Genomic DNA, 15,785 nt, shown 5'->3' with positions numbered 1-15,785 from the left:
TCGTCTGCTGAATGACTTACTTCTGTGCTGTTATCTTTCTATGGCGCCAGCTTTCTTTTCTCCAAAACAGTGCAATGGGATCTTTTACATCCACCTTGGAAGGCAGATGCATTTTAGTTTAAATTCTCTTCCAAAAGACTCTACCTCTGAATGTGCAGTACTCCCCGAGTATTGCACTGGGAGCGTCAGCCTAGTTTATTGTGCCTGCGTCTCTCGAGCAGCTGTTGGGAGAACAAGCAAATCATTGGCGGGGATGACGGAAGAGATGGAACCTCGAGGGACACTAGATGCTTACAGCTGGGGCTTCTGTTGGGAAGGGGGACTCATGGCTCAGTTAAATACATGAGGAAGGCAACAGGAAAGAATCTCATAGTCTTCACCCTAGTCACATTGCTTAACCTCAGAGATGTTTCTGGTCAACCTGTTCAGAGGCGGGACTTGAACCTGGGCCCAGGGGTAGGACACTACTCCTGTACCACAAGACCCTCGACACAATCTTATATATTGATCTCTCAATGTACCAATCAAGTTAATATTCATGACAATACTGTCCTTTCACAGTTCCGTTTATGCTGTCTTGTCACGAGGACCATTTAGCATGTTCACAATAACATTTCTGATGGAGGATACCAACTATGACTATATTAGCAGAAAGGTCTGCAAAAAGTTCTTTTTGGAGATGTTTGAGGTAAACAAATAATCACAAAGGTGATATGACTGTTTTAAGGTACAGAAAGCATCAGGAAAATTACTGAGGAGAAACTATTTAGCTTGTTAACAGGGATAGCACAATGCATTTGATTTTTCTCATAAGGAGAATTACTGAGTTGGAATTGTAAATTACAGGATTAGGCCACTTGGCCCATTACATGTCAGTTCTTTGCAATTTGACAAGCAGGAGGCTGGAAGAACACAGCAAGCCAGGCAACAATCAGGAGATGGATAAGTCAACATTTCGTGTATAATCCTTCTTCAGGAATGGAGGTGGGGACAAGGGGAGCTGCAGATAAAAGGGGGGGGGGGGAAAGAGGGGCAGAATGGTGAGTTGGTGATGGGTGAACACTGGTGGTGGGTAAGGCCTGTTTGGTTGTTGGGAGGAATGAACCTGGTTGGTAGCTGGAAGAAAGGGTCTTTGCAAGAACTATCTAATTAGCCCCATTCTCCTGGACTTTTATCATGCAAATTACTTCTCAAAACCTTTTCCTTCATGTTTCCAGGCATTGCATTCCAGATCACAGCAACATGCTGTTAAAGAAGACCTAATTTGCCAATAACCATAAATCTGCTTACACATACCCACCGACCATTCAAAATAGTTTCATCTTCTGTCCTCAAGTAAAGCTTCTCAAAATTCTGAAGACCTTGATCAAATCGCTGCTGCTCCAACACCTTGGAAAGCATTTTATCTGGACGCATCGTGGCTTGGTATGGCAACTGCTCTTCCCAAGGCCATAAGAGACCACAGAGAGTTGTGGATACAGCCCTGTCCGTCATGAAAACCAGCCTTCCATTCACTGACTACATCTATTCTTCCTGCTACCTCAGAAAGTCAGAGCTAAAAATGTGTTGCTGGAAAAGCGCAGCAGGTCAGGCAGCATCCAAGGAGCAGCAGAATCGACGTTTCGGGCATGAGCCCTTCTTCAGAAATGTCTTCAGGAGCCCTGAAGAAGGGCTCATGCCCGAAACGTCGATTCTCCTGCTCCTTGGATGCTGCCTGACCTGCTGCGCTTTTCCAGCAACACATTTTCAGCTCTGATCTCCAGTATCTGCAGTCCTCACTTCCGCCTCAGAAAGACAGCCAACATCAGAGACCCCTTCCACCCCGGTTATAATCTCTTCCAACCTCTTCTATCGGACAGAAGATACAAAAGCTTAAAAACACATACTATCATGGACCAGACCAGACCCCCTCAAAATTATTTGAGGAGATAGCCTAGACCCTAACTTTTGCTTATTTCAAAGGCAAATGTAAAGTGTCTGTTCCAGATGCAATGGTGACCGGTCAAACTACTCAACATCAAGCAAAGCACAATTTACTTAAACACTATGGCTAAAATACAACAAAAGAAAGAGAACTGAGAACAACTTAACTCTATTGGAAAACGAAACAAAACATTAGATACAGTAACCAATATTAATTAACTGTTCCAAGATAGAAACATTCCATAAACACACCCCTTGGCAAAAAGGAAAATTCAAACACAGATTCTCACATGCAGTTCTCCAATCCAGGAGGAAAACACATCAAGAGTAAATTCAGAGAGTGCATCAGCCAGCAGACATTCACTGAAGATTCCAACTCTTTCGAGACCCAAATTAGCCACTGATAAACCAAAACCCAGAAATCTGGATCTGTGAGAGCTGGCCACACCCATTCGGGCTGTTTAAAAAAAACCAAAGGCGTCCAAACGTGTTTATTCAAGAAGGCTTCAGTAGCCAGTTTGCCTTACAGCCTCTCTTCAAAAGAAAAGACTAAAATAACCTCTTAAAGTGATAGCATTGACAGTGTAGCAACAGATTCAAGATCTGCTGCTTCCTGTTATTAGATTTCTGAATGGACCTCTCAAATTTTAAATTTAATGTTAATCTCGCTCTTTGTGCACGTTCTCTGCAGCCATAACATTGCATTCCTCACTCTGTTCTATTTCCTTAACACACTTTGTATAGTATGATCTGCCAGTACTGCATGCAAAACAAAACTTTTCACTGTACCTAGGTACGTGTGACAATAATAGACTAAATCAAAAATGTGGCATAATTGGGGAGGGTGGGGTTAGACTATCCAACATAGTGAGGAAGTCAGGTGAACAAATGAAAAGCTTATAAAATATTTTTAAAACATGTTGCCTCCTTCCTAGAGAAAAATAACGTGTACCTAATGGAGGCCTTTAAAGTTATGACAAGATTCCACGGGGTAGACTCAGAGATGACATTGTGGCACATGAGCGAATCCAAAGCAAAGGGGACATACAAATAAAACAAATCACTGCAGAAGCTGGAAGTCTGAAACAAAGACAGAAATTGCTAATGAAACACAGCAGGTCTGGCAGCATTTGTGGAGAGAAAACAAAGTTAATGTTTCAGGTCAACTGAACCCTCTTCAGAACTGGATGGCATATTTTTTAAAAATTGTGAATTAATCAAATAAGGAATTTAGAAGAAATCTCTTTGTTCAAAAGGTTTTGAAGACAAAATAAGATGAAATGAGTTATGGAGAGGTCTGTGTGGAACTGTTGTGCTAAATGGCTTCTAAACATTTTATGTAGTGTTATGTAAGCTTTTACTGTTTCTGGACTATGACTGAGGGGAAACAGCTCTATGGTGAACAGAGAGGGCAGGGCAAAGTTGTTTCCCTTACGCCAAACTGCAAGTCATCAGAAAGTCAGGAAAATGAACTTAGTCTATATACAACAACCACTAGATGGAGATTGTTCTTTTCTTTAATTTCATTTCATATAGAACTCCTGGAACAGAGTAAATAAAAATCTAAAGAACTGCAGATCGTGGAAATCAGAAATAAAAACAGAAATTGCTGGAAAAGCTCAGCAGGCGTGGCAGCATCTGTGCAGAGAAATCACAGTTAAAGTTTCGGGCCCAGTGACCTTCTATCTGTTTTATTACACGAGTTTGCTTCTCATGTTCAGCGGACACCACGAGCAGCAAAGTGACAAAAGCAAGCGGAGTACACAGGCCTCTTCATGTCAGTACATCGGCCCGTCTGTTGGTATGTCCTCACCTGCTCCTCCTTGTGGTGTTACATGGAAAGCGGGTCTCTCACAGCTACAGGCTAAACTTTCTGAGAAACCTGGAAGGTTTGACCTACACACATGTAGTGCACAGAGTCATCTGAACATGGACATATCCTGATAAGCATGAGCAAACTCCCAGCTGAAGGCAAATAGCTCATCTGCTTTATGGCTACCTTGAGACAGAGATGAAGGCTAATGGAGTAAATGGGGACAAAATAATCCAGAGTGGAGCCCAAAGGTGGACTTTTACCTAACTGTTATCTTTCCAGCAATTCCTGCATCCAAGCCAGCGCCGTCCGTAATGCTCTGCATATCTATAGGTTCAGGTCGAGAACCGAGAGGGGCACCCTGATGTTTGGACAACCCGAGATCTCCATGGGATAATACTTTATTCTCATTGCAGAATATGAATATAACACAGGAGACATGCTAGAGTTGACCAGCAGGATGCAATTCATCATCCTACTAGATGGAAGGCTGCCACAAGACGTTCAAGCCTACACGGGTAAGATCAACAGGGTCAATTTCGGTCGATTTCTAATGGTCACCACTGACAGAATTCTCCAAATGTTTTTAGATGGCGAACCAAAAGAAGACAGGAAACACCTTGCCTTCTAATCATGAGCCCCCACCTTCACTGCCTTCTGAGGCAGAGAGTTCCAAATTCACACAATCCTCAGAAAAAAAGATTCTCCTTATCACTCTCATCACCTCCTAACTTTAAAACATTGACCTTTATTGCTAGACTCAGTCATAGGAGGAAACCATCACTTCCATGTTCACTTTGTCAAAACTGTTCAGGATATTATGGACTTCCATCAATTTCATTCTTCTAAACTCCACTGAAGCCAAGCCCAGCCTGTCAATCTTTCCTTATAAGGCAACCCACTCATTCCAGGTAATTTTGTAAACCTCCTTTGAATTGCCTCCAACACATTGCTATCCCTCCTCAAATAAGAACAAGGTTTATCAAGGGGACCTCATCTCTGACCAACTTGATTGAATATTTTGAAAAGGTGACCAGGGTACAGGAGCGTCAACTAGCCACTAAGACATGACCAACTATCACTAGTATCCATACCATAAGACCATAAGACCATAAGACATAGGAGTGGAAGTAAGGCCATTCGGCCCATCGAGTCCACTCCGCCATTCAATCATGGCTGATGCGCATTTCAGCTCCACTTGCCAGCGTTCGCCCCGTAGCCCTTAATTCCTCTAGACAACAAGAACCTATCAATCTCGGCCTTGAAGACATTTAGCGTCCCGGCTTCCACTGCACTCCGTGGCAATGAATTCCACAGGCCCACCACTCTCTGGCTGAAGAAATGTCTCCGCATTTCCGTTCTGAAATGACCCCCTCTAATTCTAAGGCTGTGTCCATGGGTCCTAGTCTCCTCGCCTAACAGAAACAATTTTCTAGCATCCACCTTTTCAAAGCCATGTATTATTTTGTACGTCTCTATTAGATCTCCCCTTAATCTTCTAAACTCCAACGAATACAATCCCAGTATCCTCAGCCGTTCCTCATATGCTAGACCTGTCATTCCAGGGATCATCCGTGTGAATCTCCGCTGGACACGTTCCAGTGCCAGTATGTCCTTCCTGAGGTGTGGGGACCAAAACTGGACACAGTACTCCAAATGGGGCCTAACCAGAGCTTTATAAAGTCTTAGTAGTACATCTCTGCTTTTATATTCCAACCCTCTTGAGATAAGAGACAACATTGCATTCGCTTTCTTAATCACAGACTCAACCTGCATGTTTACCTTTAGAGAATCCTCGACTAGCACTCCCAGATCCCTTTGTGCTTTGGCTTTATTAAGTTTCTCACCATTTAGAAAGTAGTCCATTCCTATATTCTTTTTGCCAAAGTGCAAGACCTCGCACTTGCTCACGTTAAATTCCATCAGCCATTTCCTGGACCACTCTCCCAACCTGTCTAGATCCTTCTGTAGCCTCCCCACTTCCTCAGTACTACCTGCCTGTCTACCTAACTTTGTATCATCGGCAAACTTCGCTAGAATGCCCCCGGTTCCCTCATCCAAATCATTAATATATAATGCGAACAGCTGTGGCCCCAGCACCGAACCCTGCGGGACACCGCTCGTCACCGGCTGCCATTCTGAAAAAGAACCTTTTATCCCAACTCTCTGCCTTCTGTTAGATAGCCAATCCTCAATCCATCCCAGCAGCTCACCTCGAACACCATGGGCCCTCACCTTGCTCAGCAGTCTCCCGTGTGGCACCTTATCAAAGGCCTTTTGAAAGTCCAGATAGACCACATCCACTGGGTTCCCCTGGTCTAACCTACTTGTTACCTCTTCAAAAAATTCCAACAGGTTTGTCAGGCATGACCTCCCTTTACTAAATCCATGTTGACTTGTTCTAATCAGACTCTGCTCTTCCAAGAATTTAGAAACCTCATCCTTAATGATGGATTCTAGAATTTTACCAACAACCGAGGTTACGCTGATTGGCCTATAATTTTCCATCTTTTGCCTTGATCCTTTCTTGAACAAGGGGGTTACTACAGCCATCTTCCAATCATCTGGGACCTTTCCTGACTCCAGTGACTCTTGAAAGATCTCACCCAATGCCTCTGCTATTTCCTCAGCAACCTCTCTCAGAACTCTAGGGTGTATCCCATCGGGGCCAGGAGATTTATCAATTTTAAGACTTTTTAACTTTTCTAGCACTATCTCTTTTGTAATGGCAACCATACTCAACTCAGCCCCGTGACACCCTTTAATTTTTGGGATATTACTCATGTCTTCCACTGTGAAAACTGACGCAAAGTACTTGTTAAGTTCTCCTGCTATTTCCTTATCTCCCATCACTAGGCTCCCTGCATCAGTTTGAAGTGGCCCAATGTCTACTTTTGCCTGTCGTTTGTTTCTTATGTACTGAAAGAAACTTTTACTATTATTTCTAATATTACTGGCTAGCCTACCTTCATATTTGATCCTCTCATTTCTTATTACACTCTTTGTTATCCTCTGTTTGCTTTTGTATCCTTCCCAATCTTCTGATTTCCCACTGTTCTTAGCCACTTTATAGGATCTCTCTTTTTCTTTAATACATTTCCTGACTTCCTTTGTCAGCCAAGGTTGTCTAATCCCTCCCCGGTTAATCTTTCTTTTCTTGGGAATGAACCTCTGTACAGTGTCCTCAATTATACCTACAAACTCCTGCCATTTTTGCTCTAGTGTCTTCCCGGTTAGCCTCTGCTTCCAGTCTATTTTAGTCAGTTCCTCTCTCATGCCCTCATAATTACCTTTATTCAACTGTAACACCATTACATCAGATTTCGCCTTCTCCCTTTCAAACTCCAGACTGAACTCTACCATATTATGGTCGCTACTTCCTAAGGGTTCCCTTACTTTAAGATCTTTTATAGAGTCTGGTTCATTGCAAAGCACTAGGTCCAGAATAGCCTGCTCTCTTGTGGGCTCCATGACAAGCTGTTCCAAAAAGCCATCCTGTAAGCATTCCATGAATTCCCTTTCTTTAGATCCACTAGCAACATTATTTACCCACACAGACGAAGAGGACACCAGTTTGACTGGGACAATATATCTATCCCGAGACAGGCTAAACAAAGACATGCACAAGATTCCTAGAATCTGGATTAGTGGTGCTGGAAGAGCACAGCAGTTCAGGCAGCATCCAAGAAGGCCTGGCATTCAAACCGGAACTCCATTAACAAGCATATCGATTTAGATCCCATTTACCAGCCTCTCAGAAAAAGAACCGGAAGTGATATCACCCACCACAACAGACCAAGACACATAAATAGAAAGTGGGACAGAACACCAGTGCTTCAGTGGAGGCTCACTGATGATGTTACTGAGCATGGTGATGAAATGTCTGAGAACAAATCTACCAGCTCAGCGAGCAACCTTACAACCTGAACCTCAACCTGAGCCACAAATTTTCTCCAAAATCGCAAAGGTGACCAGGTCTTTGGATGAGGCCAAGGTATTTGGCATGGTCTACTTAGACTTCAGAGTCGAAAAATGTGGCACTGGAAAAAACACAGCAAGTCAGACAGCACTCAAGGAACAGGAGAGTCAACCTTTCGGCCATAAGCCCTTTACTTAGACTTCAGCAAAGAATTTGATAATGCACCACATGGAGGCTGATATCAAAGGTAAGAGCCATGGGATCCAAGGGCAAGGCTGGTTGAATAAGGAATTCTGGATGACTAGGGATACTGAAGCTCTGGTCAAGAAAAAGGAGGTATATGTCAGGTATAGACAGCTAGGAATCAAGTGAATCCCTATAAGAATATAAAGGCAGTAACGGTATATGTAGGAGGGAAATCAGGTAGGCAAAAAGGGGACATGACACATTTTTAGCAAATAAGGTTAGGGAGAATCCTAAGATTCTACAAATGCATTAAGTGCTAAAGAGTAGGGAAAGAATAGAGCCCCTGAAAGATCAAAAAGGTCATCTATGCGTAGAACCACACGAGAAAGGTGAGACACCAAACAAATATTTCACATCAGTATTCATCATGGAGAAAGACACAGAAGCTAGAGAATTTGGGGAAATGAATAATGATGTCTTGAAAAGAGTCTGTATTACAGAAGTGGAGGTGCTGGAGGTATTAAAATGCATAAAGGTAGATAATGCCCAGGATCTGATCAGGTGAATCTCAGAACACTGTTGGAATCTAAGAAGAGATTGCAGAGCCTCTTGCTAGGATATTTCTATCAAAGATTTCCACAAGTGAAGTGCCAAAAGACTGGAGAGTGGCTAATGTTGTGCTGTTATTTAAGACAGGCAGTAAAGAAAATGCAGGGAACTGTACACCGGTGAGCCTGATGTCAAATGGTAGGTACACTGTTAGATGGGATTCTGTAAGAGAGTTTTTAAAATGTATTTGAAGAGGCAATGACCGATTAGAGATAATCAGCATGGCTTTGTGCATGGAAAACCACTTCTCACTAACTTGATCTTTCTGAAGAGATGACCAAGAAGATAGCTGAAAGCAGAGCAATAGACATTGTCAATATGGGCTTTAGCAAAGTCTTTGATAAAGTTCTGCATGGTCGTCCGGTTAGAAAGGTTAGATCAAATGGGATCCAGGGAAAGCTACCCAATTGTATACAAAATTGGCTTATTGGTAGGACACAGAGGATGGTGGTAGAGGATTCTTATTCAGACTAGAGGCCTGTGGCAGAAGGATTGGCGATTGAAAAGAGTGGATTTGTTTTCCTTGGAGCACAGGAGATTGAGGGGTACCATGCTTGAGATATATAAAATTATGAAGGGTATAGATAAGATAGATAAAAGCCTTTCTTTCCCCTTGGTGGAGGGATCAATTACAAGAGGTTGTAGATTTAAGCAGGAAAAGGTTAGAGGGGATATGAAAGTATTTTTTCTACTAAAGGCTGATGGGCATCTGGAACTCTTAGTGGTAAAGGCAGAAACTCTCCTAACATTGAACTAGTATTTCGAATTGCTCTTGTGATGCCAAAATCTACAAAGCTGTGAATCAAGTCTTGGAAAATGAGATTAGAATGGTTAGGTATTTGTTTTTCACCGGAATAGACCTGGTGAACCAAAGAATATTTTTCTCCTGTAGACCTCTATAACTCTCAAGTTGTGGTCTCACCTATACCCCACAAAACTGAAGCATAACCTCTTCATTTTTACATCACTTCCTCTCATTATAGAATTTAAATTTCAACAGTTGACCATAGTAGGAGGGTAGGACTTCGACCTGTGTTAACAGAACATAACTCTAGGCCTCTGGATTACTAGTCCAGTAGCAGCACCATGATGCTACTATCTGCCCTCACACTATGTCAAGACAATTTGCTCGAGGCCACTGAATTAAGTGGGCTTGCATCTCCAAACTGGATTTCCCCATGAAAACAAAGTAGGAATGTGCAAATTGGTCCCAAAATTTAAAAAAAGTCATCATTAGCAGGAACATATCATTTGGAACGAGTAGAGAAAATGTTGGAGAACCTTGGGGGTCTGGCAGCATCTATGGAAACAGTCAACATGTCGAGTTTGACTGGACTCTTTCGAATTTCTCCTGCATTTGCAGCATACGCAGCATTTTTGCTTTCACATATTCTCTGGACACCAACAAGCTGCACTCATTCAGCTCAGGACCATCGTGCAGTGACATACAATAGTTTCCTTTTATTCTTCTGTGACTGTCGCTGCCAAGGCCTTGATCACAAATCCAAGTGAACCAGATGGAAATTAAAAGTGAAGGCAAAAAGACAAGTCACCATCTTAAAGCAGGACAAAAACAACTGAGACTGAAAGAACATTATTTGGGGTCAGCTTAGATGAAGGGAGCAACTCTTGTCAAAGATGCTAACAAAATATCATGCCCAACTACTTTATATGAACGTGAACTTTATAAGTTGTTTCAATTCACTATTCTCCCTCCAAAACATACATTTTCACAGCCAAGGCCTACTGCATACATCAGAGCCTCGGTCTTGGGCAGATCGCTCCCCGGCCTTCCGACACGTTCCCACGGCTGCGATGTAAGCGAGTCCCGGGGACCACGTGAAGCGGATCAAATGAGGGAGAAACCGAAACCGAAGACAGGAATCTCCATACAAGTGGATCCCGAGACCACCTCGAAATAATTTCTCTCAAAAAAACACAACCCCCGAGTTTAGCTAAATGATGAGAAAAATATATAAAACATTCACAACTATTTCCAACGGCAACCAACTTGAAATAATACCTTTCCTCACAAAAATAAATTTCCACGCTTACAATTTTAACTCACCCCTTTTACAATCAGTCCTTCCTTCAACTGCATCCAGTTTTTTTTTCTGAATTAAAATCACAAATTTTGGATCAGTTCATGATATTTCAACGTTATAATTATTCAGTGCCTTTATTGCCAGCATCGCCTGCACGCTTCCTGCTTTACCGAATCAGTCAGAAAAGAGCAATGCCTCCTGAGGTCCTAATCTCTGTCTTCCTTTCACATGGTGCAAGTCTTTGTGATTATTCATAACCTTCCACACACATGTTGACACTTGACTATGTTGTACCAATTCACATCCCCAGCTCATTCTTTGCATCAGAACATTTCAATCACCTCTTCCAGTCCACGTAATCGAAAGGTTATTTTTTGTCAAAGTAAACAATTCTTGTCTTCACCGTATTTCCAAATTAAGCAAAGAAAATCTGCATCCCAGTCAATTTGGACACAGCAAGCTCCCACCAGCAGCCAAGTGATGATGGATGACCAGATCATCTGTTTTTGTGAGGTTGGCTGAGAGATAAATGTTAACCAAGGAAATCACCACTTGGTAGTCGATTTGATTAAGTGGTGCTGAAAAAGATGCCAAGCACTTGAACAAATTTATCAGTTCTGGCATTGAGATATAACATTTCAGGATAATACCTTTCATCAGATGGTTAATTACATTTGCTATTGGGACGGCATTCACTGTCTAAGAATACACCTGGCTTTATTCTTCAATAAAGATAACTAAGCAGTTATTTCACCAGGACTACAGCTTTGGAGAGAGAAACCCATTTTGCTGAAAGATCACATCCGAGAACGCTAACTCAATTTTATTCTCTACAGAAACTGCCCAGCTTGCTGAGTATTTTCAGCACTTTGTGTTTTTACTCTAGATTTCCAATATCTGCAGTATTGTGGCACCTTGCTGTTGGATGCAGCAATCTGTATGGCTATCTTTAAAGCAATTGTGACTATATTTTTAAAATTATTTTATTGGTCATGAGATTGCTTTAGAATGCCCAGCAGCCATGAACTATGCTCTAATCAAGGCAGATTTTTTTATCTTAAGGATGTAAAAGATGAGAAGGTCAGCTTTGGTTCTGAACTGCTTATAGAACATAGAACAATACAGCGCAAAACAGGCCCTTCAGTCCTCGATGTTGCGCCAACCTGTGAACTCATCTAAGCTCATCCTCCTATACTATCCCATCATCATCCATGTCCTTATCCAAGGATTGTTTAAATCTCCCTAAAATGGCTGAGTTAGCTACATTGGCAGGCAGGGCATTCCACACCCTTACCACACTCTGAGTAAAGAACCTTCCTCTGACATCTGTCTTAACTCTACCACTCCTCAATTTGTAGTGCCCACTCATACAAGCTGACGTCATCATCCTAGGAAAAAGACTTTCACTGTCTACCCTATCTAATCCTCTGATGATCTTGTATGTCTTATGGTTTTGAAACCTACTCCAGGGACTTGAGCACCTAATCCATGCTAACATTCTTTTTGCAATACTGAGGAATGTTGTTGAAGATGCTGTTTCTCAGATGTGATGTTAGACTGAGGTTCTTTCCGCAAGTTCATAAGACATAGGACGGAAGTAAGCCATTTGTCTAATCAATTGAATCCCTGCTCCAGGTTCTCCTGCCTTCCCCCCAAAAAAGATAGTGATGAAGTTTAATTTTGATAAATGCAAGGTGGTGCATTTTGGGAAAGCAAATCTTAGCAGGACTTATACACTTAATGGTAAGGTCCTAGGAAGTGTTGCTGAACAAAGAGACCTTGGAGTGCAGGTATATTGCAGCTTGAAAGTGGAGTCGCAGGTTGCTTGGATAGTGAAGAAGGCATTTGGTGTGTTTCCTTTATTGGTCAGAGTAATTGCATACGGTAGTTGGGAGGTCATGTTGTGGTTGTACAGGACATTGGTTAGGCTGATTTTGGAATATTGCAGCAATTCTGGTTTCCTTCCTATCGGAAGGATGTTGTGAAACTTGAAAGGGTTCAGAAAAGATTTACAAGGATGTTGCCAGGGTTGGAGGTTTTAATTAGATTAGATTCCCTATAGTGTGGAAACAGGCCCTTTGGCCCAACCAGTCCACACCGACCCTCCGAAGAGTAACCCACCCAGACCCACTACGCTCTGACTAATGTACCTATCGCTATGGGCAATTTAGCATGGCCAATTCCCCTGACATGCACCTAGAGATGTACAGCTGTGGGAGGAAACTGGAGGAAACCCACGTAGGCATGGGGACAATGTGCAAACTCCACACAGATAGTTGCCCAAGGCTGGAATCGAACCTGTGACCATGAGGCAGCAGTGCTAACCATTGAGCCACTGTGCCAGCCGTGAGTTAGAGGATGAGGTTGAATAGGCTAGGGCTGTTTTCCCTGGAGTGTCGGAGGCTGAGGGGTTACCTTATAGAGGTTTACAAAACCATGAGGGGCATGGATAAGGTAAATAGGCAATGTCTTTTCCCTGAGGTGGGGGAGTCCAGAACTAAAGGGCATAGGTTTAGGGTGAGAGGGGCAAGATATAAAAGAGACAAAAGGGACAATGTTTTCACACATGTGTGCATGTGTGGATTGAGCTGCCAGAGGAAGTGGTGGAGGCTGGTACAATTGCAACATTTAAAAGGCATCTGGATGGGTATATGAATAGGAAGCGTTTGGAGGGATACGGGCTAGGTACTGGCAGGTGAGACTAGATTGGGTTGGGATATCTGGTCAGCATGGATGAGTTGGACCAAAGGGTCTGTTTCCATGCTGTACATCTTTCTGACTCTCTGTTTTTATTGCATGTGCATGGGATGGAGGATGGCTACATCTTTATAGATAAGCTATTTTGGGAGGTAACCCACATCAAGAGACCAGTGTCAAAAAGCATGGTGCTGGAAAATCACAGCAGGTCAGGCATTATCCAAGTAGCAAGAGAATCAATATTTCGGGCAAAAGCCCTTCGTCAGGAATGTGAGCAGGGGAGAAAGGGAACTGAGAGATAAATAGGAGGGTGGGGGTGGAGCAAGGGGAAAGTAGCTGGGAAGATGGAAGTTGGAGGTGATGGTGAAATGTTGGAGGGGAGGGTGGAGCAGATAGGTGTTAAGATGGACAGGTAGGACAGTTCAAGAGGGTGGTGTCGAGTTGGAAGATTGGAGCTGGGATGAAGTGGGGGGAGGGGAGATGAACAAATTGGTGAAATTGACATTGATGTCGTGTGGTTGGTGGGGTGGGTCCCAAGACAGAGTTTTTCCTCCAGCTGTTGGGTGACTTGGACTTGGCAGTGGAGGAGGGCCAGGATTTGCATGTACTTGGCAGAGTGGGAGGGAGAGTTGAAGTGGTTGGCCACAAGCGGTGGGGTTGTTTGGTACATCCATCCTAGAGGGAGGTTACAGAATTTCCAAAGTTCCGATTCAAAGATTTTTTTTTAAAAAGCCCTCAAGAGAAAGGTTTAGAGGAAAATGGGCTAAGCGCAGGCAAATGGGACCAGTTTAGTTTGGGAAACTTGGTCAACACGGATGAGTCAGACCAAAGGGTTTGTTCCTGTGATGTATGACTCTATGAGACAAAAAAAATTGCAGATGCTGGATTGAAGGTAGAGAAGCAGGAGGTTTAGATTAGATTACTTGGTGTAGAAACAGACCCTTCGGCCCTTCAAGTCCACACCGACCAGCCGAAGCGCAACCCACCCAGTCCCATTCCCCTACATTTACCCCTGCTCCTAATATTATGGGCAATTTAACATGGCCAATTCACCTAACCTGCACATTTTTGGACTGTGGGAGGAAACTGGAGCACCCGGATGAAACCCATGCAGACAAGGGGAGAATGTGCAAACTCCACACAGTCGGCACAGTGGTTAGCACTACTGCCTCACAGTGCCAGAGACCTGGGTTCAATTCCCGCCTCAGGCGACTGACTGTGTGGAGTTCGTACATTCTCCCTGTATCTGTGTGGGTTTCCTCCGGGTGCTCTGATTTCCTCCCACAGTCCAAAAAAGTGCAGGTTAGCTGAATTGGCCATACTAAATTGCCCGTAGTGTTAGGTGAAGGGATAAATGTAGGGGAATGGGTCTGGGTGGGTTGCGCTTTGGTGGGTCGGTGTGGACTTGTTGGGCCCAAGGGCCTGTTTCCACACTGTAAGTAACCTAAAAGGTTGGGAAAACACTGCAAGCCATTCATAATCAAGAAGTCATCGTTTCGGGTGTAATCCTTCTTCAGGTTTTGAAATGTCAACTTCACCACCTCCTGATGCTGTCTGGTTTGTTCGTTCTGCCAGCCTCCTACTTGTCTACTGTATGACGCTATGAGACCTTTAATGCTGGTGATATCAAATGTGATAAGGAATTTGCCACGGCAATGCCATGTGGCTTTAGAAGCTTTAAAGCAAATGCCAAGATGATCGTGAACCACTGGCAAGGTGCAACTTGATTTTTTTTGCTCTTGTAGCAGGCTTCGAATTTCCAGAATTAGCTTGTTCAGCAATCAGAAGTGCAGCAAATTATCTCACTTGGCCTCACCAAGGTTGCATCACCAGCATCTCTCGCGGACGAAAAGATGCAAACAGAACAGGAACCAGCTGCGACAATTCAACTAGTTCAGGTTCAAGGGACAGACAATCCAACCATCAAGCGCCAAACTACACGATGCTTATTGTATGTGTCTGGGCCTGTAGAGGTTGCTATGGAACAATCTGCCAAAGAGGCCCCTCTCGCCTCATGGCCGTTGCCTCTCTTTAGTACGCAATGAAAAGGGCGGGTAGCATATTCGCGCAATGTCTGCAGGGAATTGTAGTTCATAGGTGAAAAAAAACCCAGAACAAATGCTGGAGTTCCTCGCGGTTGAGAACTACAACTCCCCTCATGTTCGGCTGCTGGCACATGCCCAAGAAGACAACGGCGGAACTTGCTAGAGGCTGGTTTGAAAAACATTTGACCGCCATTAGCTCAAAAAAAAATTGGCGTGCGGAGCCGGCCGACTCGAACCCAATCTTTTTCTGGTAATTTTAAATTCTGTTTTAGGTTTAATTTTTTCATGTTCTTCAATTGAACGGAAATGTAGGCGAAGTAATGTCTGCCAGTTAATTAATGCTGTCGTTTAACACCAAGAATGTCTGTTAATCAGATAACTGACAATAACCGGAGCAACGTGTTTCGGTAGTGATAATTGTCAAGTAATTTTATTTCGTCAGTAATAATTCCATCTGATGGGGAAACATTTTGATCCCTAATTTTGGAGGGTTGTCAAGCAAGTGTATTTCTTTTTTTGATGATTTTATCAAAATAAATCGGGTTGTA

General features: G+C 43.2%; 2 protein-coding genes across 8 annotated transcripts in view; one reads left to right on the top strand and one right to left on the bottom strand.

Annotated features, from left to right (window-relative positions):
• The window catches only part of zc3h7bb (zinc finger CCCH-type containing 7Bb), an 86,657-nt gene extending 75,918 nt beyond the window's left edge, over window positions 1-10,739 (bottom strand). Inside the window, exons 1-2 of one of the 3 annotated variants that reach the window (XM_072588542.1) lie at window positions 10,519-10,739; window positions 10,177-10,405 (exon numbers count right to left, since the gene is read on the bottom strand). The gene's annotated coding sequence lies outside the window, so the exon portion shown is untranslated. The remainder of the gene's footprint in view (window positions 1-10,176; window positions 10,406-10,518) is intronic. The other 2 variants (XM_072588541.1, XM_072588543.1) reach the window with 2 other exon arrangements.
• Window positions 10,740-15,332: 4,593 nt separating this feature from the next.
• Window positions 15,333-15,785, top strand: part of rangap1b (Ran GTPase activating protein 1b) — a 57,251-nt gene continuing 56,798 nt past the window's right edge. For 2 of the 5 annotated variants that reach the window (XM_072588540.1, XM_072588536.1), the window contains exon 1: window positions 15,333-15,487. The gene's annotated coding sequence lies outside the window, so the exon portion shown is untranslated. The remainder of the gene's footprint in view (window positions 15,488-15,785) is intronic. The other 3 variants (XM_072588539.1, XM_072588538.1, XM_072588537.1) reach the window with 2 other exon arrangements.

The sequence above is a fragment of the Chiloscyllium punctatum genome, chromosome 18 (assembly GCF_047496795.1).
Source record: "Chiloscyllium punctatum isolate Juve2018m chromosome 18, sChiPun1.3, whole genome shotgun sequence".
In the NCBI taxonomy this organism is placed as follows: Eukaryota; Metazoa; Chordata; class Chondrichthyes; order Orectolobiformes; family Hemiscylliidae; genus Chiloscyllium; species Chiloscyllium punctatum.
This window is presented reverse-complemented; position numbering and strand designations above follow the sequence as displayed.